This window comes from Carassius carassius, chromosome 1 (genome assembly GCF_963082965.1).
Source record: "Carassius carassius chromosome 1, fCarCar2.1, whole genome shotgun sequence".
NCBI classification, from domain to species: Eukaryota; Metazoa; Chordata; class Actinopteri; order Cypriniformes; family Cyprinidae; genus Carassius; species Carassius carassius.
Window position 1 is genome coordinate 46,891,500 of NC_081755.1, and position 25,282 is coordinate 46,916,781.

At 36.6% G+C, this 25,282-nt stretch overlaps 1 protein-coding gene across 3 annotated transcripts in view; it reads left to right on the plus strand.

Moving 5' to 3' along the window:
• Nucleotides 1–25,282, plus strand: part of rbfox3b (RNA binding fox-1 homolog 3b) — a 245,994-nt gene that overhangs the window by 66,886 nt on the left and 153,826 nt on the right. The gene's annotated exons all lie outside the window — the stretch shown is intronic.

The window sequence follows — 25,282 nt, forward strand, 5'->3', positions numbered from 1 at the left end:
GGCGGGATTTGCGCTGAACGCGGAGACTTATGCCACTTAATATGTTCGTTTGGAAACACGAAAATGTACTTGTGTTCTGCATACAAAATATTGCATTCGGTCATTCGGTACACACGTGCACCGTACCGAAAACCTTTACCGAAACAGTCCGGTACGAATATACGTACCGTTACACCCCTAATATATATATATATATATATATATATATATATATAAGCAAACTACTCTTCCTGCTATTCATCACCTGTATGTCTGACCTCCAGCACAGGGTGGAATATGTAAGTTACCTGAGCTCAGTGGTATGTTGTGTTGATTTGAGTCACCAGGGACCATTTGTCTGTCAAACGCCAGTAAAATCACGTCTGCATGTTTTTCACGCATCAGCAGAGTGACTTTGGTGTGACCTGGCAGATTCGCTGTCATTAAAAGCCAGAGGAAGTTTTAATCATTGGCCGGTGTGTCCTTACAGAGCGCAGGGTCCCAGAAGAGAGTCTGATCCCAGACCCTCGTCCTCCTCGCTGGATAATGGCAGTGTAGGTCACCTTGGTGTCCTTGTCCACAGGCAGCCAATGGACGGATTAGTTTGAATCCATATGGATTCCTGCTCCGCAGTCTGCATTTAGAGCTCAACACAATATTAAACATTGTGAAGAAGTCATCAAAGTAATTTCAAATTGTTGACCACAAACCAAGTTTCTCTCCTTTCAGCTAGCTTTGTGAGGAGTTTGTCTTATTATTTCCCCAAGGGAATGCTTTCATGATGTGGCTCATTATTAAATAAACAATATATGCTGTTTCTTTTCCAGTACAAAGTATTGAATTTTGCTTTTTTTTTTTTTCTAAACAGACTTCTCCAAAACAATCAGTGTCGATAGTGAATGAATACGCCAATTTCCCCTCATTAAATAATCTCCCAGCCATCCTCTCTAATGAATAACAGATGTGCTCTGATCTCTCAGGAGGGAGTTGGACGGAGCGACAGTCATCAGGAGACACAGAGCTGCCAAAACCAAACGCCAGTGACCAACACATGAGAACAGCACCGCAGAAACTCACTGGAACATCTCACTCCGCAATTACTCCGCATCTATCTGTCTGTCTGTCTGTCTGTCTGTCTTTCATTCTATCATTCTATCTATCATTCTAGCATTGTTATCTTAATTTGTTTTTTCATTTTCAGACAATGCAATATTTAAATTCAAGTTATTTTGTCAATAAGTACAACAGTTATATGAATTGGGATTGAATTTATTTACTCCCTGACATACAAATTTTAATTGTAATATTGTTATGCTGACAGCAGTGGATTGTGTTGTTAGTTATGCTGATAGTGTTGTGTGGTTGTTATGCTGACAGTAGTGGATGGTGTTGGTAGTTGTTATGCTGATAGTGTTGTGTGGTTGTTATGCTGACAGTAATGGATTGTGTTGTTAGTTATGCTGATAGTGTTGTGTGGTTGTTATGCTGACAGTAGTGGATTGTGTTGTTAGTTATGCTGATAGTGTTGTGTGGTTGTTATGCTGACAGTAGTGGATGGTGTTGGTAGTTGTTATGCTGATAGTGTTGTGTGGTTGTTATGCTGACAGTAGTGGATTGTGTTGTTAGTTATGCTGATAGTGTTGTGTGGTTGTTATGCTGACAGTAGTGGATGGTGTTGGTAGTTGTTATGCTGATAGTGTTGTGTGGTTGTTATGCTGACAGTAGTGGATTGTGTTGTTAGTTATGCTGATAGTGTTGTGTGGTTGTTATGCTGACAGTAGTGGATGGTGTTGGTAGTTGTTATGCTGATAGTGTTGTGTGGTTGTTGTGCTGACAGTAGTGGATGGTGTTGGTAGTTGTTATGCTGATAGTGTTGTGTGGTTGTTGTGCTGACAGTAGTGGATGGTGTTGGTAGTTGTTATGCTGATAGTGTTGTGTGGTTGTTATGCTGACAGTAGTGGATTGTGTTGTTAGTTGTTATGCTGATAGGATTGTGGTTGTTAAGGTGACACAGCAGTGGATGGTATTGTCAGTTGCTATGGTGATAGTGTTGTGTTGTTATGGTGACAGCAGTGGATGTTATTGTTGGTTGCTATAATGATATTGCTGCAGTAGTTATGATGAAAGCACTGGATTTGTTGTGATTGTTATGGTGACACAGCAATGTATAGTGTTGTTAGTTGTTATATTATCATGTCTATGGTTGTTATGCTGACAGTAGTTGATGGTGTTGTTAGTTGTTACGCTAATAGTGTTGTGTGGTTGTTATGCTGACAGTAGTGGATGGTGTTGTTAGTTGATATGCTGATAGTGTTCTGTGGTTTTTACGGTGACACAGCAGTGGATGCTATTGTCAGTTGCTATGGTGATAGTGTTGTGTTGTTATTGGTAACAGCAGTGGATGGTATTGTTGGTTGCTATAATGATATTGCTGCGGTAGTTCTGGTGAAAGCAGTGGAATTGTTGTGATTGTTATGGTGACACAGCAGTGTATAGTGTTGTTAGTTGCTATATTATCATTTTCTATGGTTGTTATGCTGACAGTAGTTGATGGTGTTGTTAGTCATTATGCTGATAGGGTTGTGGTTGTTATGGTGACATCAGTGGATGTGTTGATGGTTGCTACGGTGACCACATCTTTGATTGGTATGATACAGTGACACAGCATTGGGTGATATTGTTAGCTGCTATGATGATGGTGTTGTGTTGTTATGGTGACAGCAGTGGATAGTATTGTTGGTTGTTAAGGTGATATTTTTGTAGTAATTGTGGTGAAAGCAGTAAAAGTGTTGTGGTTGTTATGGTGACACTGGAGCGATGGTGTTGTGGTTGCTATAGTGACCACATTGGTGCTTGATTTGGGGATATGGATGATGTTGATATAGTAATCATGTATGTGGTTGTTATGGTGATACAGTAGTGGTTGTGGTGGTGTCAATGATTGTTATGGTAATATGGCAGTCGATAGTTTTGTTGTTTACTATAGTGACCACATCTGTGTTTGTTATGGTGACAGTAGTGGATGGTGTTGATGGTTTTTATGGTGACACAGTTGTAGATGGTGTTATTGGTTGCTATGGTGATGGTGTCATGTTGTTACAGTGACAGTAGTGGATGGTGATGGTGTTATCAGCAGTAAATTCTGTCTATGGTGTTTCCTCCAGCGTGTATCTGTGTGTGTGTGTATGTGTGTGGAGCCCTGTGCAGCTTGATGAAGTCGTTAAGAAGTCATTAGGAAGCCATTAAGATTCATTAAGAGAGCGAGGTGGTGGTCTAGTACAGTGTTGCTGTGTTCCCAGCGTGGAGGAGAGACTGTTAATCACACACTTTATTACTGGCCTCTGAGTTACAGAGTAAATATTACTCCAGTGAGATCAATGAGAGGCCATCCTAATGAAACACATGCCTGTGTGTGGAGAGACAGCCCACTTGCACAATCACTGTCATTCGTCTCTGCAGTAATAAAGCTGAACGTTCATTTGTGCTCTCATTCTGTCAAACCACTCGCACCAGCTTAATACTTGAAGAGAGAGACATTTTGAGACACTTCCTATCAGATGTGTGTGTGTGTGTGTGTTTGACAGCTACTTCTAAAGCTTGTCTGACAACACTTAAAACCTGTGTTTCATTGAAAGGAAGGCTCTTTGCATGATGAATTTTTGTGTTTCTGCTGTGTTTTATTAGGACTGACAATCAATTAAACAGTTTAATTGAGTAATTTACATGATATGCCAATTAATTCATCAAATAAATCACAAATGATCCCACAATACACTACTGTTCAAGGGTTTGGAGTCTCTACTGCTCACCAAGACTGCATTTATTTAATAATAGAAAAAATCCAGTAAAAAGAGTAATTTTGTGAAATATTAAGCAATAACTGTTTTCTGTTTGAATATATTGTAAAATGAAATTTATTCCTGTGATGCTAAATTTTCAGCATCAGCATGCCACATGATCCTTCAGAAATCCTTCTAATATGCTGATTTGCTGTTCGATAAGTATTTCTGGTTATTATCAATAAAAAAAAACAGTTGTGCTGCTTTACAATTTTGTGGAAGCAATGATACATAGAATTTTTCAGGATTCTTTGATTTAAAAGAATGACATTTATTTGAGATACACATATCTTAATAATTCTACAACTGTCTCTGCTGTCACTTTTGATCAATTGAATGCGCCCTTTTCTTATATTTCCTATATTTTCCAAAAAGTATTGAATTAGTGTTAAAATACATTTCTGGGGCCACTTTTGTAGTACTGAAATTAGCAGCCCTTTTGATGGAAATGGGTGAGTAAATACTAAGTCTGTTTTGTTTGGCTGCATTATTTCATTTATTTTCCTTTAATCTTCTGAAATGAGCTTAATCAGGATTGGGGCACAGAAGAGTGACTTTCTTAAGGTGCTGTAATGACTCATCCCTGTGCATTATGGGTAGGCAGGCTGACCTCACACTGACACCTGAAGTCCTGTAGAGATGCTCCTGAACTTTGTAGCTGTGAGACAGCAGCACTTTAAATTCTCCGTTCGCTTCGTCCTGACCTCAGCGTGACCTCTGAGTCGAAAGAGTCTCAGAGCGGGCGGGAGGTACAGGTGTGAGAGGAGGTCAGAGGTCAGCTCTGCTGCTCAATACTGTAAAGGTCAGCAGGTGTCGAGATGGACCTGAGTGTGTTCAGGTGTGTGTGGGTGTTAGTTTGCATACAGCTCCTGTGTGTATATGTGAGCTATTTCTCACTTCATGCAAAAAAAAAATAATAAGATGCCCTAGTTACTTTTCAGAATATCCATCAGAATATATCAGAATCATCAGAATAAATAGATAAGAATTTATAAATCTTAACATATAATCTTAACATATAAACATAAACATAATAATAATAAAAATACATTTTATTTATAAGTCCCTTTCATGAGAGTCAAATCTTAAAATCTACAAATATAAATGTATACTATGTAGATATAAGTCTGCATATATAGTGTACAAAACAGAAATGTTAATCATAAATATATGTAAATAAATAAATCTTACGGTCGATAAGCAGCAATAGGTAAAGTTAGGTGATGTGTTACCTAAAACAAATAATTTTTCATTCATTTAAGTCCATAAAAGTCAGATTCGATGATGCTGAAAGGTTAAGAGGTCTTGTCAGTGAAGACTGTTGTCTGTTTGGTTATTACTGCTTAAACTCACTGAGTTCTGCAGTGAGAAGCAGGATCTGTTGACTTCTTGGCTTCTCTGTGTGCTGGTTTGTGGTTTGGAGAGGTTTTCAGCGCCCGCAGAGTCTCTCTCTGGTGCTTTCATTCGCTTGGCACGGCTGGGACATCCTCTGGCCAACAGCTCTGTCTTTTCCGGCCCGTGTGATGGCTGGCGTGGAGAGAGGCTGGCAGTGAGGACATCTCTCTGCTGACAGCAGGCACGGAGGATGACACGATGCTTTAATCCTCTCAAACAGTCCGGAAGAGAGGGAACAAGAATAGTCTTTATTACTACAGCTTAGTAAACTAATTGCAATAACGAATGACATGCTTGATGGACGAATGCACATGTGTTTAGCATCCACACATCACTACACATAAGACTTATTTTCAGGGTTAGTGGTTTGTAGAGCAAGATTTTGAACCAATGAGATTTCAGAGTGGCGGTGGCTACAGTGTACAACCAAGTGTTATTGTAGTATTCACATTATATTGTGGCGTTTGAATTAGCTTTTATTTTATAGTTTTATTTTTCATTTTAATATTCAGTATTTTTGTCTTGTGGATTTGTATTTTTGAGTTCTTGATTTCAGCTTAGCTTTAATTCATTTTTATTTCGGTTACAATTACAGAACAGTTTTAATGGATTCATTTTAGTTTTAGTTAATAACAAAAACAACAGTGGTTGGTTTAAAGGAATAGTTAATCTAAAAATGAAAATGTGATGTAAATGTACTCCCTCTCAGGCCAACCAAGATATTTCTTCATCAGATTTGGAGAAATGTAGCATTACATCACTTTCTCAACAATGGATCCTCTGCAGTGAATGGGTGCCGTCAGAATGAGAGTCCAAACAACTGATAAAAACATTCAAGACCAAATCTCCAGTTTCAATATTATTATAAAAGACACTATGAAAGACACAAATATACAATTATTTATAATGATAAACACAAAAAGTTAGTTCATTTGTCCAAATATAGCAGTTTACTGTATGTTTGCCAAGCCTCATAGATCATTGTATGAACAAATGATTTCATAAAGTTCAGATACTATACATATTTCATAACATATTTAAATCTAGCTGTAGGAATCAGCTAGTTCTGTTATTAAAAGACTGAGTAAATACTTATCTGGTAGTATTTTTCCTCCATATGTGTGCCCTCTGTAATTGAACAACTTCAGAATATTAGGGAATTAATAATTCACATAACCTGCCTGCCTCTCAAATTAATCTATGTTTTGAATAGCTGAACACATAAATAAAGCCTCTTTTTAAGTCATGAATTGATATTTATCACAAACTTTTTTATGACCTTCCACTTTGGTTTTGTTCTTTCCATCTGTCACAACACAGCTTTATTTAGATCTGCGCTGCTTTTTCAGGATCTGCATGCCATTTAAATATAATTTAATTAATTAAATGGCATTGCTGTGCCAGTGTTGCTTTAGTTAGCCACAGAAACTCAACATCTAATCAACATCTGCCTCCGATCTGCCTGGAGCTGTGAAAACACAGAGAGAGATGTGACCCAGGCTTTTTCTTAATGATATTAGATTAACAGTTTTTTTTTTTTTTTTAGTTTTTTTTGCTCAAGTATTTCATAATGTGAAGAACTTAGTATTCATTTGTTATGGATATTTTCATTTTGAAGGAACAGTTCACCGAAAAATTAAAATTTGACAAAATTAACTCACTCTCAGGCCATCCAATATGTAGATGTGTTTGTTTCCTCGTCAGATTTGGAAAAACGTACCATTACATCACTTGCTCAGCAATAGTTCCTCTGCAGTGAATGGGTGCCGTCAAAATGAGAGTCCAAACAGCTGATAAAAACATCACAATAATCCACAAGTAATCCACACCACTCCAGTCCATCGGTTAATGTCTTGTGAAGTGAAAAGCTGTGTGTTTGTAAGACACAAATCCATCATTAAGGACTTTCTTAATTTTAAACCTTTGCTTCTGGCTAAAACATGAGTCCATTATCCATAATAATGCTTCATCCAATGAAAAGGTCAGTCTCCTTTAGTCCTCTCTCATCAAAATATTTGTTTTCATAATTTTTCACAATTTAACAAACTCATCTACATCTTGGATGCATGGTTTTAAGGTCTTAGAGTAAATCTTCAGCAATATTTCATTTTTGGGTGAACTATTCCTTTAATTCGTTGGATTCTATACAATATGGATTATACAACTGTTTGGAGAAGAACTAGATTGTGGTTTATACTGTTAGTGAGATTTAAAATGATGTAAACCGGTCATATCAGATCAGGGAGGAGATGCACATAATCAAAAGCTGGAGAGCTTCGGGAAACACTTCATCTCTCTGTCTGAAATGATCCTACGGTCATCTCCCGCAGGGTTTTGAGTTGAAATCGTGTTCCGGGAGCGTGATTTTGTGCTGCGCGATGCTTTGTGCGAGTGTATTTTTAGTGTAACGGCTGATAATGAACATTGACTCCCACTGACTCTCTCTCTGCACACCAGAGACAGAACTGGGGTGGCTAATTAACGCCTCTTGTAATTTCTCTGACCAACCGTGGAGCAACAGCGAAAAGACGAGCAATAAATTAGCCACTGATTGACTGCGAGATCTTCACTCGGCGCGGCGGGAAACTCTTTATTCTGCTCTGAGGTGAATAAACGGCCACATGCTTTGACTGATAGATCTTGAGTTTTTTTTTTTTTTTTTTCAGCTCAGATATTTTCTGGTGTGTCTGTCTTTGGTAGTTTGCCGTTTTGTCGAGTAAAACACTTTGACGGAACATTGATGTGTTTGATTGACAGGTCGACTTCTGACTCAACCAATGGCGTGAGTTTGGGGGCGGTACTTCACACAAAAACAACAACTCTTAATCTTAAACTAGTAACTTATGATATTGGAATATAAAAGCAAGACCTTAAAGGTAGGCTTAGGTAAATAGTGTTAAGCTGTTGTCAGTACATGTTTTGTGAAACAGAATTGTTTTTTTACAAAAATATATACCAAGGGGAGTCTTTATTACAAAGACGACAGTAACTAAAACAAAAACTTAACCTAAAACTAGCTAAATAAAATGTTATAATGTAATATATTGGGATTGCCAACATTAGTTGCCTGGCGGGGATGTGATACATGAATATTTAACCAAAACACACAACAACAAATGCCCTTTATCCACAGTTTGTCTATCATGAATATTTAAAAAATATATATATTTCAAAGCCTATATTATTTTTTAACTCTACAGTTGTGCAGTAAAATTCCCTTTAAAGATTCACTTTTCATTCATGAAGATGAAAAAAATGTGTCTCCTGGTGGAAAACAAGGACTTTTAAGATGAAAATGACATGAAATTACCATTATAAACAGTAGATGGTAGCATAGGATCACTAATCAGTTTTCGACTCCTAGTTTTTGTCATGTTTTGAGAATTTATTATAAAATGACTATTATACCAATTTATTTTTTTTACTTTTACTTGTACTAAAGTATAAATAAAAATATAGTCATCTTCCATTCTGCTAATCATAACACATATCAATGACTCAACAAAACAATATAGCTGATTCCCTCGCGTCAAACAGTAAACGTGGACAAACAAAAAGCTTCTTCAAATTTTAAATTATGTGAGAAACAATTTTTCTTGTTATAATGGGAAGATCCATAAACTAGTGAAAGCAATTAGCTCAAAAAAAGTTTCAGAGAAACACCTTTGATCTGATTATGTTCTGATTTGTTTATGAAACATGGCAGCCATTCAGTTCGCTTATGTCTTGGGCTGTCTCTGAATTTTTCTCTCTTTTTTTTTTTAGCACTTTTTACATTACAAATCATTGCAAACATTACATAAAATACATTTTTCTATAATATTTACATTATATTAAATTCAATTTGAATTGAGTCATAAGACACAAAACATCATTTGTTGAATTTAAAAATGTATTTTTAACAGTGAAATAATAAAAATAATAATAATGGATTAATTATTATTATTATTATTATTATTAACATTAGTGTGTGTATCATACATGTGTATATAAATAATATACAAGGACATTATATATATATATATATATATATATATATATATATATATATATATATATATATATACTTTTTAAAATTGTATTTATTTGTTTGTTTTTCTCTATTGTATTTAGAGTGTTTGTGGATTTGCTTTCTTAAATATCTTTGGAGCATTTTTTTTTTTCAGTACGATTCATTAGTGTTGTTTTCAAAGATAAATTGTTTATTTTTTTAATTTTTTATGATCCAATCAAATCCAAATCAAATCCAAATCCTGTTAAAACATCATATGTTTGTTTTAGATGCTCATTATAAACATTTCCAGAAAAGCCATTACCTCATCAGAGCCGAGCGGGAAAAATCAATGCGCTTTTTGCAGATATGATGAAAGACTGGACATTTACTACACTGTACGTGAAAATCCAACTGCTGTAATTTGATCTGTAATGTGAGATTATTTTCTTGTAAAGCCTTATATGCTTTACTGTTGCTTGTCATATTAAAAGCCAAAGCAGACAGCCCAACATCAGTGGTCTTTGTTGTCTGGGATGCTAAATATATTTATTTATGTTGCAAATCACATCAACAAGCTAATATGAGGTTATTTGAAAGTTTCTTAATTAGTACCTAATAATTTGCAGACATTGCCAACTTTATTCAGCTTTTTTCAGTATGCATCAGCTGGCAGTGGTGAAGCTGTTGAAGAATCATATAGTCAACAGCCAGCTTTAGTCATTAGATGTTTTTGTGGGTGTGTTTATTGAACATCCGGATCGATTGGCTGTCGTTGTTGAGCAGCTGTTTGATCCTGTTTGGATAATCATCTGTGTGATGGGGGTCTTTAGAGTCACATGATCGAATCGATGAAACCGCTATCAGGACTAAAGACAGGGTCCGTCTGATGGGGGTCTCGCTTGTAAACAAACACAAGCATGCCGGCTTTGTGAAGTGAATCAAATCCTTAAGAGATTCCTGAAGAATCAAGAGTCGCCTGAAGAAAAAATCATAATCACAGCTGTTTTGGTCACTACTGAGATCTAACAGGATTACTCATTGACTTTGGAAACATCAGTCATTTAGTGAAATGAATGAATAAATTAAACATTTCTTGCTGGTTGTGGTTTTGTTGCCCTTTAAATAAACACTCATACTGTGAATTTTTTTTTAGTTATTTTGTTTTTAATCAGTAGAGGTCATTTGCAAATTAGCATAATTGCTCCAGCATCCTTAAATGTTAATGAAGAGCATATTTTAACCTTCTGTTGTAAAAACTGATGTGAATATATGAATATATAAAAAAGATGTTGATAGGTTTGTGTACCCTGTGACCGTCCTGCACGCAAGAGTCCCGCTAATATGGAAAAATCATGTGTTTCCCTGCAGAAGGACACTGGTTTCACACTCACGCTGAGAGCTTCTCACATTCACACGCTGCTGTGATGCAAAGAAGAGAGAGAGAAGCCTGTGTGATGAGTCTGATCCAACTCTAAATCACATTCACTGTCTGGATTTAGCTGAAGTTTGATCTTATCCGTTAATGGAGCACCCGGTCCCAGGATGCATTGCAACAGGATCAGTGAAAAACTCCACCAAAGATGGTGGAGCCAAAATACATGTTTTTTAATATTCTGCCATGTGGGAAGTCATGGCCTGATGGTTAGAGATTCGGACTTGTAATCCAAAAGGTTGTGAGTTCAAGCCTCAGGAATTGTAGGTTGGGGGTCTGTATGTCACTATACATGACTGTATGTCAAGTCACTTAATAATAATACTCAAAAGTATACAGTTACAGTATTTTAAAACTGGATTATTTTACCAAATATCTGCAGTTGTGAGTCAAGGATCTTGTGCGTTATTTATGTTCCATGTTAAGTTGTTGCCATGCAGACTGATGCATATCCAGTCCCTTATGAAGGTCTCTGTCAATAGGATGCTGTCTTAAGATGTAGCTCCCTATGTAGACAGCAGGCAGCTGACTCGATTCAGAACAGATCCAGTATATGTTTCTCTTGCTGCTAATTTCTGCTTCTCGTTTTGGAGGAGCAGATTGAGTTTTATTTCTTTTCTGACAGACCCAAAACTAGTTTGAGTTGGTTTTAATGATCTGCATGTCTAATTTAGACACAGCCATGAAAGTTTCGGGCTTCTTTTCTTTTCTCCCCGAGCTAATGAGTTTAGCTCCCTGGACGGATATGCAGTTTTAATTGACAATTGGCAGGCAGATTGCAAACGAATCTCTAAAAAAACACGCTCGTTTCCCTCGAGGTGACAGCATTATGCAACAAACTGAGGTAATATAGGAAAACTTGTGAGGAAAAGATGCTTGAATGATAATGTTTATGAGTTAGAAGACGAATGAGTCTGTCTGTGTGAGAGACAGAGAGAAGATCTGGACCTTCATAACATCATGTGCTACTTTCACAGTCATGCAGTTTCACTTCTACATTAAAACTAGAAACAAGAGCAAGAAGACTGTAAACTGATACCGTCTAGGGGCGAATAGAGTACACAGCTCTATCCGAAACAAAATGAAAGCCCTGTAAAGCCTGACATTATTTTTAATGGACCACTTTTTATTGAACCCAAAAATGGCATAAATCAATCAGACAATAAACGTTTGCATGTGTTTTCTAAAGCTTGGCATATGAAATAATAGTAAACAATATATTTCAATTGAACAGTTTATTGAACATTTTAATAAAATCAAAATTAAATGAAATTAAATTTGTATAGATAATTCTTACATTTACTTCACAGCATAAACACACATGAAGCACAAGCTGAAGCTGGACGTTTGTACAATTGGACTAAAAGGGCTTTTACTTGGTAAAAAGGTCTAAACTATCAACCAGAAGCCCAGAAGGCAGTATAGTAGTATGCTTTCTAGAGTTATAAACAGAAGTTGAGCACACTTTGATCATGTCAAAGAGTCAGTTCTGGCGTCTGGATGGCAGGAAACTCAACATCGTATTAAAATGACTACGGGATTCACCATATTCTGCTCCGGTCACTCACAGCCTGACCTCTGGACATCAGGAGTACTGTTAGTATTCAGATGACCCTTGACTGACACGGGACTCTGCTTACAGGGCCGAAGAGTCACGCTCCCACCGTCACGATCAACTTTCCTGCTCGTCTGGTTATAAAGACACACTCGCCGTCAGCTTTATGTTATTTCTGAATCCGTGACTACAGGCTCATAACATTTCTTCAGCCAAACCCCTATGAGCTAAATCATAGGTTGAACATCGCCGCCTTTTAAAGGTCATTTCAATTGTAGATAGATAGATAGTAATTACTTAAATATTGATATATTGATATTGATATTTTTTTATCTTGAGAACATCAACAACGAACCGCAACAAAGCATTAAAAACACAGAGTTGCTAATAGCTGTTTCTGGTCAGAGGATATTGCTTTGTTTGATTTGTTTATGTCATTTTTGGTTCTACAGACAAGCACATTCAGAATCAGAGCCGGCCTAATTGTACCTCAGAGTGCTAATAAATACATGCATGAATAATGAGGGGGTTCATGAATAATGCAGACGCTGAGCAGGACAGAACTGGCTGACACTCAAAACTCCCCAAAATTACAGGATGAGAGCGGACGGCCTGTTCATCCAGAAACACCAATTCTGTGGAAATGGATTGAGTAGGGTGAATCTCGCCCGCTGCGTCAGGAGCATGACGAGAAACCAAATGATGGTGCAGAAAATCTCTGAGTCACCTTTGCCTGAATAAAGGGATCATATCATGGGAAACATGATTTTTCATGATCTCTTGAAATATAACAAGGTTGATTTGTAGGCATAATGTAACTTTCCAAGCGCAGAACTCCACAGTCCATCCAGAAAATTTCCTAAAACATCACAAATTACTTGTCTCCAACTACAAAAACATTTATGTCATACAGTTTGTATTAAACTTGACACAAATGTACAGTATTTTACCCCAATTTCATCATATGAAAGTCACAGTAAAGTTATCTAAAACATTCAATCATGCAATCATTTATTTGCAATTAATTTCAAATGCCTTATTTATCATTGTCTCAAACTCAGACTTTCAATTATAGGCTATGCAAATCTATCATTAAATATTATTACATTCATAAAACGAAGATAATTTAGGCAAATTTAATTTTAATATCTATTTGTGTATTACCAGGCTATTTATTGTGTGCAAATTTACAACACACCAAACCATTTTGCTTCAAGTAAAGTTTTATTAAAAGTTGCGGTTGATTTATAGGCAATGTATTGATTTAATTACCAAAGTGTGTTTGGTTACCAAGGAAACAACATTGTCAGTGAATCACATTCAATGCGTGAAGAAAATATAAATTAAGATAAATATCACTTAGATATCAAGATAAATATCACTCATATACTTACTTTTATTTATAGTGCATGATTTCAAGATTCTGGCTATGAAATTCATAAAGACAGATGACCTGATTAATGATAGTGCATGGTGTTTAGACAAATGAACATAACATGTTCATTTGTGATCTAGAGGTCATTTATATATGGAAATGGAGAGGTCATTTATATATGGAAATCTTTGAGATACAATGGCAAAAACACCCTGTTAACTTGTAAAGGTCAGAAAGAAGGTGGTGGTGGAAAAACTAATTACGGCTTTGATGGTGCACTAGCATTATAGCTAAGTGGACTTTAGGAAAAAATGAAATTATGAAAATAGTCAGTACAGTGTCAGTAGTTTCATTAAAACATTTGATTAAGTATTCTTTGTGTGGTAGATGTTTCACAGCACTTTAGCTGCTCTTTAACCTCTCATACAGCTTACGTCACCACGGGTCGGACTCATTACGCTTCGTCACGCAGAAGTGCAGCGTGCGCCGCAGAAGAGGCTAGATCTGAAGTTCAGACGAGTCTTTGGTGTGTGCAATTTCAGCTGCTCTGCCGGTACACAGATAAACAAGCAGGGAGTGTTGTAAAAAAAAACAGATTTAATTAGCTTGTTAAGACTGGTTTGTGAGCGCGTTTCTCTTCCAATCACTCTGGCTTTGATGTGACGCACACAGCGGAAAATAAGAGAAGGAAGATAATATAAATGAGATGAGATGGAATGATGTGTAAAGGTGAAATTAGGACACACGTTTTGGTTTGTGAAGCTGTTAAATAAATAGTTAAATAAACACATGATTAAAGACAGGGTATGTGATTTGGTCCAAAAACATTTTTTGTTATGCTGGATAAAAGTCTCTTCACATCCTGATATAGCAGTCACTAAATTAGGTGGTCTGATTTTATTTATATGTATTTATGTCATCTGTCGAAGGCGTGGGACCATAAAATGTTCATCCAATCAAAATGTTCGGTCCGAACATTACGATAGGCTGTCCTGTCTGCCTATCAAATATGTATTTGCATAGCCTACTTCTGCAGAGATGGGCAGTATTTATGATACATGTATTTCAAATCTAAAATAGTATTGTGTCATTTGTATTTGATAGGGTTGATGAAAATAGCTTCATATTTTGTATCAAAATGCTTTAGTGTTTTGTAGTTTTCTGTAAACTGTAAGATATTTGGTAAGATGTCTACATGATGACATCATAAAAATGTGGCCTCTGGTTGGTGCCTAGTTTGCCCAGACTTGTTACTACACTATTAAAGTGATATTTAACCAAAAAAATATATAAAAATTCTGTCATTAACTGCTCAGCCTCATGGCGTTCCAAACCTTGACAAGTTCTCTTGCTACTTTCTGTTTACGTTTCCTGGCTACTTTTAAAAACAAAACATAGACCTATGCAGGTTTTCTGCTTGAGAAACATTTTTTATATTATCAATGTTGCACTGTGCTGCTTATAATTAAAAAAAAAAAAAACGATATATATATATTTTTTCTTTTTTTTCAGGATTCTCTGAAGAATAGAAAGTTCAGAAGAACATAGCTTATTTTGAAATGTTTTTACTGTCACTTTTGGTCAATTTAATGCATCCTTGATGAATAAATAAGTAACTTAATAAATGAAAGTATTGCTTTCTTCTTCAATTTGACTTTTTTTCCCCGTATGATGTTAGGTTCTATAAATGTTCTGGAAGGAAATGTATGGTTATGAAAGTTGCAGCTCATACAGTAGTTGATCATATGGCATTTTCCATGCTTTTACCTCTTAAACTTATGGTCTTTAGTGACCAGCGACTAGTAGTACAGCATCGTGGTGTGATCTTCTTAAGTTATGATTATCATCCAACCTCCTTTTCCCGCGTGTCTCTTCTGTCAGCGCTGGGTTCACATGTGCTATTTTCAGTCATTAGGATAATCAGACAGAAATCCATGTCCTGCTCTCAAACACACACACACACACACAAAAAAAAATGTGCAAGTTGTAATATATGTCACTTTATGTCAAAACTATGCTATGAAAAGCTTGGGAGATCGGCAACTAAATCTGTGTATCATTCTTACAATACTTTTTTGATTTAATATTGAAAGTAGGAAAATGAGAAAACAGCTCCTTTTTTATTTTTTTCTTCTTTTTTTCCGCATAGAAACGAAAAACAAGAATTCGGCTTAACAGAATTTCTACACGTGGACGGGAATTAGGTAGACGGCATCTTGAACACTGTTCTTCCCTCCATGCAAAGAAGTCTGGCGCCTAATGTTTGTGCCGCGGATTCCCAAAATGCTTTGCGTTCACCACTGGGAATACGTCATGATGACGACACATTAGCGATCTCTATTAGTGGTGGGCGATACTGCAAAATTTGGTATCGATCCGATACCAAATACATATAGGGTCAGTATTGCCGATACCGATACCAATACGATACTTTTTACTTAAAAAAAAAAAAAACTTTTTTGTAGGGGAGTGCAGTAGGTCTATGTCATTATTTCTGAGGTGAATGAATGATCAATTATTTAGGCAATATTTTTTATTAATGTATTGAAGTCCACAAAATTATTAGTTAGGCACTGTAGAATGAATTCTTTACAGCCTTTTAAATTAAATAAATAAAGAAAGAATAATAAAAATCTCTCCCTTTTTTCTGGTTTTAAAAGCAAATGAAACAAAGTGCACACAATTATTACTGAAGAACAAACAAAGAACAAATATACCTGTGTAATTACATTCTTTGAGCCCCCCTTCTGAATGTGCTATCAGCTTCGGTCACTCTGTTCGCTGCTCCTCGGCGCGTTGTGTTAGTGAATCACGTGACGACACAACAACGAATCACAGCAGAGCAGCAGGAGGGGGAGGAGTAGCAAAGTGGGCCAGGTCCAGGATTGTAGAGGTAGAAGACACGAGCAAAGTATAATGAACGTAGATGAGAGATAATTTAATTAAAATATAGATTCAATTACAATTGTATCGATCCGATACCAACCGTGTTGGCATCGATACTATCGATATTTAGATCGATCCGCCCACCCCTAATCTCTATAATAATTTGGTCATCTGAAGATCAAACCGTGCTGTATTCAGTTCTTCCACAGTTCCATGCAGCAGAGTAACAGTCCTCCACTGCTGCAGGTGTACAGTTTCTTAATGCGCTTAATGCAAATACATTTCATCTTTCTCTAATGAGACATCCAGATAAATAAATGGCTCGACATACAGCACTTTCTTCTGTGTAGGAATACAATCTATGATTTGCATCAGCTGGTCATGTATGATATGACAGCTGTCATAGCCTACCCTGGTCGCCCAGTAAGTTTGTTTGTTTAATTAATTAATAACTTTTGAATAAAACATTTTAAACACTAATAAAAAAAAGGAAATAATAATGCACTGACTTACATAATAAGCCTATAACATTCAAGAACTGTGTCATTCTGACTATCTTACAATCGAAGAACAACAGAGATAAAATACATAATTAATGTGTAATATTAAACGGAGCTTTTATTTTGAAGGGCAGGAAGCTATAAAGACATGTGACAGGCGTTCATGTGGCATGTAATTGCTGTCAGGGGATCGACCAGGTAAGTTTGGTTGTTCATCCTGGTAAGGATGCTGATGCTGATGCCTCATCGCGGTGTTTTGGTTTTAAGTGTTTGTTGTAGAGATGGCGAAGTGAATCGTTCTGAACCAGTGAAGCTTTCAACACAATTGTATCGGAAAAAAAGTCCATTATGTGAAGCTTTTTAAAATGGTTTATGCTGTGTCCATCTAGCGGTCATAAAAATAAATAATCTTCCATCTTCCAAAGTATTATGTTTCGTTAGAGCCAGTGGTTTCACATGTGGTTCAACAACTGATTCTTTGTTTTATTACATTTTATATAAAGAATGGTCATTGGCAAAGTCTTTCATTTGTGTAGGTGTACCGACACTAAAATAAGTAAAATAAGTCAAACATAAATTCATAAATTTAATCTGTTTATTTGAACTCTGTTATTTCATGGCCAATGTTAATTTTTCAGCTCAATATATAAATTACGATAATAAAAAATTAATAAAAAGAAAACATTGCTAACACAGCATAATGTAATAGAATGTAAAGAAAACAGCACTGAGATTTGCTTTTTTTGAACCCGATACTGAAGCAGTCACGTGGTTTTCAGCCGAATGAAGTCTCGGATGACGTAGATCACGTGCTTTTCTCAAAACGAATACAGCTCAGACACACTGTTTCAGTGTGAAATGTGTTGGGTTTTTTTGATACATGCTTCGAAGCTTGGGTGTTGAACGTAACATCACTAGTTTGTCGTGCTTTTTGTTTGGTGCTTTAAATCTTTCATATGATAGAAAGAGAAATGTAGGAGGAGAGGTTTGTATTCATTAGTGTGGGTCTGTATTTTAGTGTGGGTTGATTCACTGACAGACAGTTTCTCTTTATTCAGTTTTTCTGAGTGGATCAAGTCACAACACAGTGCTTCACTTTTACTTGAATAAAGAAAATAAATACAGTTTCAAAACAGATATTTACATATTTTATACACATGCATTTCAATAAAAAATAATAAATCCCGCATAATATCCATACGTGCAAATGTATAAAAAATGTAGGTTTATTCACTCACACCAGTTCAGTCTTATTACCTCCACGCTGTAAGGGAATAAATCTATTTTTGAACCATTTGCATATGTGTATGTGGGATTTATGATTTATTTATTTATTTTTAATGTTGGACCTGTTTTTGACTGTATATTTAATAATATTTCATGCAGTATATAGGCTAATTTAAATTTGACTTATAAAATTAAAGTAACACAAAAAATTGAAGTATTTCATTGTTTTATTATTACTTTATTATATTAATCTGCTGTGTTAAATGTATTTTGAGAACCACTGGCCTGAGAAATCCTGTGTCAGTTATCTTGTGACAGAAGATAGTCGATTTGTGTGTGAGAGAGATGCAGGAGCTCACAAACCCTCTTCTGCTGTCGGTTTAAAAGCATCTGAAGATTTGTTGCAGTTGTTTCTTCTATTTTTAATCAGAAACATATTGTCTAGATTAAATAATGCCGCTATTTCCGGTGCCAGAAGCAGCGATTTATAGTCCAGTTTGAAGCTAAAGCGCGAGTGAATGTGTTTTCTGTTCGGCGATGTGAAAACACTTTTATCTCCTTCATCCTCTGAACAGGCAGAGGAACATTTGTAAGATAACCAGCGCGTTTCTATGATAAAGTTTAATGAGTTTTTTCAGCTCAGATGGTACCTGAAGCTTCTGATGTTCATGTGTCAGTAAGCTCAGGTCGTCCACAGATACTACAGATCCGTCTGCAGGACTCTAGAGAAGATAAGAGCATCGCTAGGCCGTCTGAGATAATGCCCTGCTTTTAATCTTTGCAGAAAGGACTTGGATATAAATATAAATATATGTATTTATCAAGCAAAGAGACTCACACTTTACAAAACACCCGTCACATAAATCCAAGTGAGAACTTTCTGATCGTTGTGCAATATGCTTTCATACTGCGCTTTTCTGAAGTATATTAAAATGTGCAGTATGGGAATTTCATTGTCTTGGGTTAACTAGAATCCACACTCTGTGAAACCAAAATGTTTATTTTATTTTATTTTTGAAGAGACATTTTCTTTTCCAAAGAAAATACTATTTCAGTGTTTCAACTTCAAAATGTGACATTTAATTCAGTGTACTACATGTAATTTCTTTGTAACTATTTGTGGAATTTACTGCAGTTTCTGAGTGAAAATAGTTTCTATTCCATATTATTTATTTATTTATTTATTTATTTTTATTTAAGGGCAGAAGAAAGTCATGCATGTGTAAAGTGCTATAAATAATAATACATCTGTTAAATCAGGTGCAAGAAGGCCTTTTTGATTTTTGTGCATATTTAAAGACTCACAGTTTCTTTGCGTTGTGCTTTTTCATTTTGCGTATATTGTGCACACTTTACACAATCATATACTATTAGTGTTAAGTACGCAATCACTTTTAACTGGTAAATTTGGACGTTTGACTCAAATTTGCAAGTTTTAAGAGCTTGCAAGACTTGTTTTCACATCCCACAAACTATGATTAATCCACAGTGTTGCGGTTTCATTGACTAACAAGTTCACAAGTGATCATAGTGTTTGGACTAGGAACAGTTTCTGCAGTCTCATAAGGGCACATGCTGGGAGCTGCTGCAATCTGAGGGTTTTTTGATGCAAAACATTTAACTTTGTCCCATGTGTGCTTCATTTAATCCTTTAAAGAAGTAGTCCAACAGATTTGATCAAATTTTACATCTCTTGCTCAGCAATAGTTCCTCTGCAGTGAATGGGTGCCGTCAGAATGAGAGTCCAAACAGCTGATAAACACATCACAGTAATCCACAAGTAACCCACACACTCCAGTCTTGTCTTGTGAAGAGAAAAGCTGTGTGTTTCTAAGAAACATATCCATTAAGATGTTTTTAACTTCAAACCCTTGATTCTGGCAAAAATACCAGTACTTAATCCATAATAACACTTCCTTACCTCCACTGTTGTCTCTCACATCAAAATCCACTCACATATTTGTTTAGAACAGTTTTGGGCTTGTAAAAATTGCTTGATCTGAGCAGATTTCTCCCCTGATTCAGACCAGTTGAGTTATTCACTGGAGAAAGCAGTATTATAGATGAAGGACTCTTATTTTAGCCAGAAACAACAGTCTGAAGTTATAAACATCTTGATTGATTTGATGTCAACTTTTGATCCTTCCCAAGATGTTAATTGCTGGACTTGGAGTAGTGTGGATCTTTGTTATGTTGTTATCATCCCTTTGGACTCTCATTCTGACAGCACCCATTCACTGCAAATTAAATATTACATTTCCCCAAATCTGATGAAGAAAAAACAAGCAAGAAAATTGTCTATTTCTCTAATTATGTGCAAGATTTGAACAGACAGACGTCACTGTGTTTGTGACGCCATTGTCGTAATGTGAACAATCAGCGACGGAGTGCGTGAGAATGCTGAAACTAATGAAATATGAGTTGGATGCTCTAATGGTCGTCAATTATTCAGAATGACTCTGTCTGTGTTTTCAGGTCAATGGACGGAGTAACGTTTGTCTGACTGTTGTGTCTCTGATGAAACGCATCTCTGCTCACAGTCTTCATTTGTTCATCACTCTTCTGTTTCATGCTCTGTCACAGGACTAGCGTGCTAAATATATCCCTGCCTTTGCATCTATATATGTGTTTTTCTGTCTCTCTGCGGGTCTGCCAGCTGTTTCCTGTACGGTGTGTGTATCGCGATCAATGAACTGGTCACCTGTGGCGATCTGTGACAGGAAACACAGCAGAGAACGGCGGGGAGATGGAAATGAATCCAAAAAGACTGAGGTGTTTGTGTTAACTGAAAATATATGGTTATGTAAAAACACTTATGTGTGATCTGCAGTGTGTTCAGATAAAGTGTCTGCTCTGTTGCATCTAATGCCTTAGAAACATCCCCGCGGTAAAGGGATTAGAACACAGACTAAAACCGCTCCTTAATGAGTTTTTAATTAATCTTTGTGTTTTGTTTTCTTGCAAAAATCTCAGAAACCTTGAAACAAGATAAAGACGAGATAGACAGACTATATAAGCAGCTATAATTAAATCGAGTATTTTTATCGTCACACACCGTGTTACACAAGTGCAACGGTGGTCAAATTCTTAAGTGTAAGTCTATGCAACAAAGCAGTATAGATGATATTTATACACTTACAATATACATAAATAACAATATGCACCTTTACACAATATACACAGTATGCACTATATACATAAAATATACACAAGGAATATAGTATACATAAAAAGAATGCAGTTGCAATAATTGCATGGAAGTATAGTACTGGTCTGTTTTTATAGAGAGCAGTTAATGTGCTGTGATGTTTAGTGCAAATAGTTGAAGTAGTTAGTTTTAGAGAGTAGAAGAGAAATGATGAAGCCTGCGTTGAGTACATGTGTACAGACATGCTACAGTGCTGCCAATCAGAGCCAGTGTAACTGATAGAGCTGAGGTGTGTTATGTACTAAGGCTTGGTTTTGTGTTATAGTATCACTATAATGCCATTATATATTTTGGAATATTTTTTTTGTTGTTGTTGTTGTTGTTGTTAGATTTTATTTTATTTTATTTTATTTTATTTTAATACTGCCTTCAAGTGCTAATTTAGGATTCGGAATTTCCTAGGAATTAGGAAACTCATATTTACGAAAATTCCATTAGCACGTGAAGGCAGCATAAGTATAAACAATAAGTTTAAAACAAAATATATTTTTGTGCAAAATATTTATTATCATATGCAGGTTGATTCCCAAGCAAATCTTGTTTTTAATGTTTTATTTATTATTATTTTCTTTTGTTTTTTACAGGTCAATTAGACAAAAATACCTATAAAGAGTTTTATGAATTGTTGTGTTTTATTATAATGTCAACTTTGACTTTGATATTTCTCTTACAATTTCTTATTCGGATTTAAATGAGTCATCCAACGAAAGTATAATGCTGTAAAATGAAAGTGGAGCAGCTCAGATCATTTGAGAAATGTTGAGTTCTGTTTGAGATCTCCTGTATGATGCAGGAGAGATGTGGGAGATCTTTAAAACATCTTTCGCAGTTTACATTCAGTAAATGTTCTGGGTGGACCAGAGAGGACGTTTTCTTTTCTCTTTTTGTGTGTGTGTGTTCAAAACAAGCAAGTAAAACCTCTGTTATGAGCCGTCTATCTGACCAGTGACCTTCAAGCAACACTGTGTTTCTTCCTCGTCCAGGTGAACGGCCAAGGTCTGACCGTCTGGTCGCTCGCTCTTTACCTGTTTTCTTTCTCTCAATCCCATTGAGGTTTCACAGGTACCGTTGCCTTTGTGAAAGACAAATATAGGTGAAATAAAAATAGATGGGGAGCGATTAAACGAGACTGGGAGGTCAGGAGAGAGAAACCCATTCAGAGAGACGGTAGTCACGCCAAACCTTTGCTCGCGGTTTCTGCGATACAGTAATGATGCCGAACGCTTCTGAGTTTGAGTTGACGCTTTGAACGCACAGACTTACCCCTGACACACTAAAGTACATGCTGCTCCAGAGACAGAGACAGAGAGAGAGGAGAAGGGAGAGAGTATGAAAGAGAAAGATGTAGAGCCGTGGGCTCCCCGGGGACCCCTGGAGAACAGGCTTCATCCTTCACACGAGTCAGATTCCCGCTCCTCTGCCATCACTATGGAAACCCCTCGTTATTTCATTTGCTGGAAGACGGCGCCACCGCGGTAGATGGGTGTGCGGAGGGGAAAGATGGACATTTCCTCAGTGTGGGATCTGATGTGGACTGATCGGCCTCTTGTCCTGATTAGCAGCACATTAAACCGTGAGCAGATGTTTCTGAGAGGGCTTTCACTCGCTCGGTCATCACGTCTTTGTGGTGCTCGGTGGGAAAGCTACTTTGAAACTAGTTTCTCAAGTCACGAAACGTCTGTTGTGAACATGATTAGTTTTATGCTCAGTTGTACTTGGCTAGAAATTGGGTCTCCTTCACTAATAATTCATGGTTTTCAGTCACGTGATTGGAGTGGAGACCTGAGGGCAAAACATCTATAGAAATGCAGAAATTCCTTTTGTTTCAAGCTACACATAATTAGAACGGCTCTCAAAAGAAGAAAAACGAAGACAAAGAGCAATAATGAACCATATTCAGCACCAACTGCAGTATTTCAATCACTCAAAGGGGATAGTTTACCCCAAAATGAAACTTGGAAGTTGTTCCAAACCTGTAGGAGTTTCTGTCTTCTGTTGTTTGTTTTGAAGAATATTGATAAAAAGAAATTGACTTCTGTAGTATGGAAATACAGTATAGAAGTCAGTGGCTACCAATGGGTTACTAACATTCTTCAGAATATGTGTATTCTGAATAGTGTATTAAAGATGAAATAATGATGCATATAAGGTAATCCAGAGTATGTTTTTTTTTCATGTGGTTTCAGTTGTTCCTCTAAATTTTTTCATACATTTAAAATCAATTTTAGTACAAAACATGATATGTTCATGAAAGGTTTGTATGCAGACTTAACACACAAAATGATGTTTGCACACCTACACATGAAAATAAAGGTATAAAGATCCTTCCAGGGAACATCAATAGAACCTTTCTGTTCTGCTTTGAATTCTTTGTAGTGGAAAGAGGGTGAAATGTTTCTCACACTAAGAAAAAAATAAATGGTTCTTTTAAGGACTGTTAACTGACAGGTTCTTTGGGGAACCAGAAATGTTGCTTCTATGGCCTTGCTGTGAAAACCTTCTTCTGGAACTTTTAGTTTGAAGAGTAATGTATATTTAAAACCGTCATCCAATAATCCCGGGCCTCTGGAAAGGTCACAGAAAGGTTGTAGATGTTAAGTTTGCTTCTCACTTCCAAATACAGCAGAACAAACTCTTCTTCTGGCAGTTACTCTGATGAAACATAGTAAAGCTCAGATCGTGGTGTTAAAACTACAAATGCAGAAACCTGCATGTCTGCATTTAGTTCAAGGTGTGAGTTTGTCTAGAAAGTTTGAGAGATTGTCATGTCCGGCTTTATGCTTCTTAAAAAGCTTACAAACTTTTTTTTATGCGAAAGAAAAAATGGAAAGTGTCTTAACAGGTTATTGGTGTTACCAGTAGTTCAATCTTTCTACTTCAGAATGTCATGTTTAATTTGTTGTTTTAGCCATTTCTTTAGTTATTTGTTAAACTTTCCAGCAGTTTCTGAGTGAAGTATAAAACCAAAAGCAAACTATATATGGGGTGGTGTTGGCGCAAGACACATGCCTTTGGTGTGAGAGACCCGGGTTCGAATCCACTGTGAGACACCGATGTGTCCCTGAGCAAGACACTTAACCCCTAGTTGCTCCAGAGGTGTGCGACCTCTGACATATATAGCAATTGTAAGTCGCTTTGGATAAAAGCGTCAGCTAAATGAATAAATTAATGTAATATATAGATTTGAATATGGTGGTGTTGTCATTTTCTTATAGTGTTGGTAGCATTCTTCATCCTCTAATGGTTTTCTGGTATTTCTGGTCATGATGGAGCTGTGTTTAGTTCTCGTTTCAGATCAGCGTGTGTTTTCCTGCAGAAACGTTCTCAGGATGACACATAGTCGCTTTTCTCCTGAGGGATTTCACATGTAAACACTGAACGTCGGAGCCGTTCACAACTTCCCCTCCGTTTATTTGGCTCCTGTGATTTCACTGTGCCAGACTGCTAATGAGTTACACTAGGGATGTGTGTGTGTGTGTGTGTGTGTGTGTCTGCACGCACACCCAGGTGTTTGGTCTTCAATCTGCTCAGTGTGAAGTAGAGTCCCAGGCGGCTGATACAAATCAGTCCTATACAGTAACAATGTGTAAACACTTTTGATCAATGTAATGCATGCATGCTGCAACAAACGTTGGGATTGGTCACTTCATGTCAGTCAGAAGGTCTTTTCCGGTTGTGAACCAGAATAACCTGCCAGTTGGTTTGACTTGATGCTGATAGTCAGAAGTCTTCAGGGAGTGTTCAGAGAGATGTGTGCATGATTGCATTCAGCAGTCGGTGACTGTCGCTCTCGTCTGTGAATGTACTTCACACGCCACACGATTAAACACATCATCAGCTAATTGCTCAAGTAATTGTTACTTCATCTAGATGCTTTGTAGAGAGGAGGAGG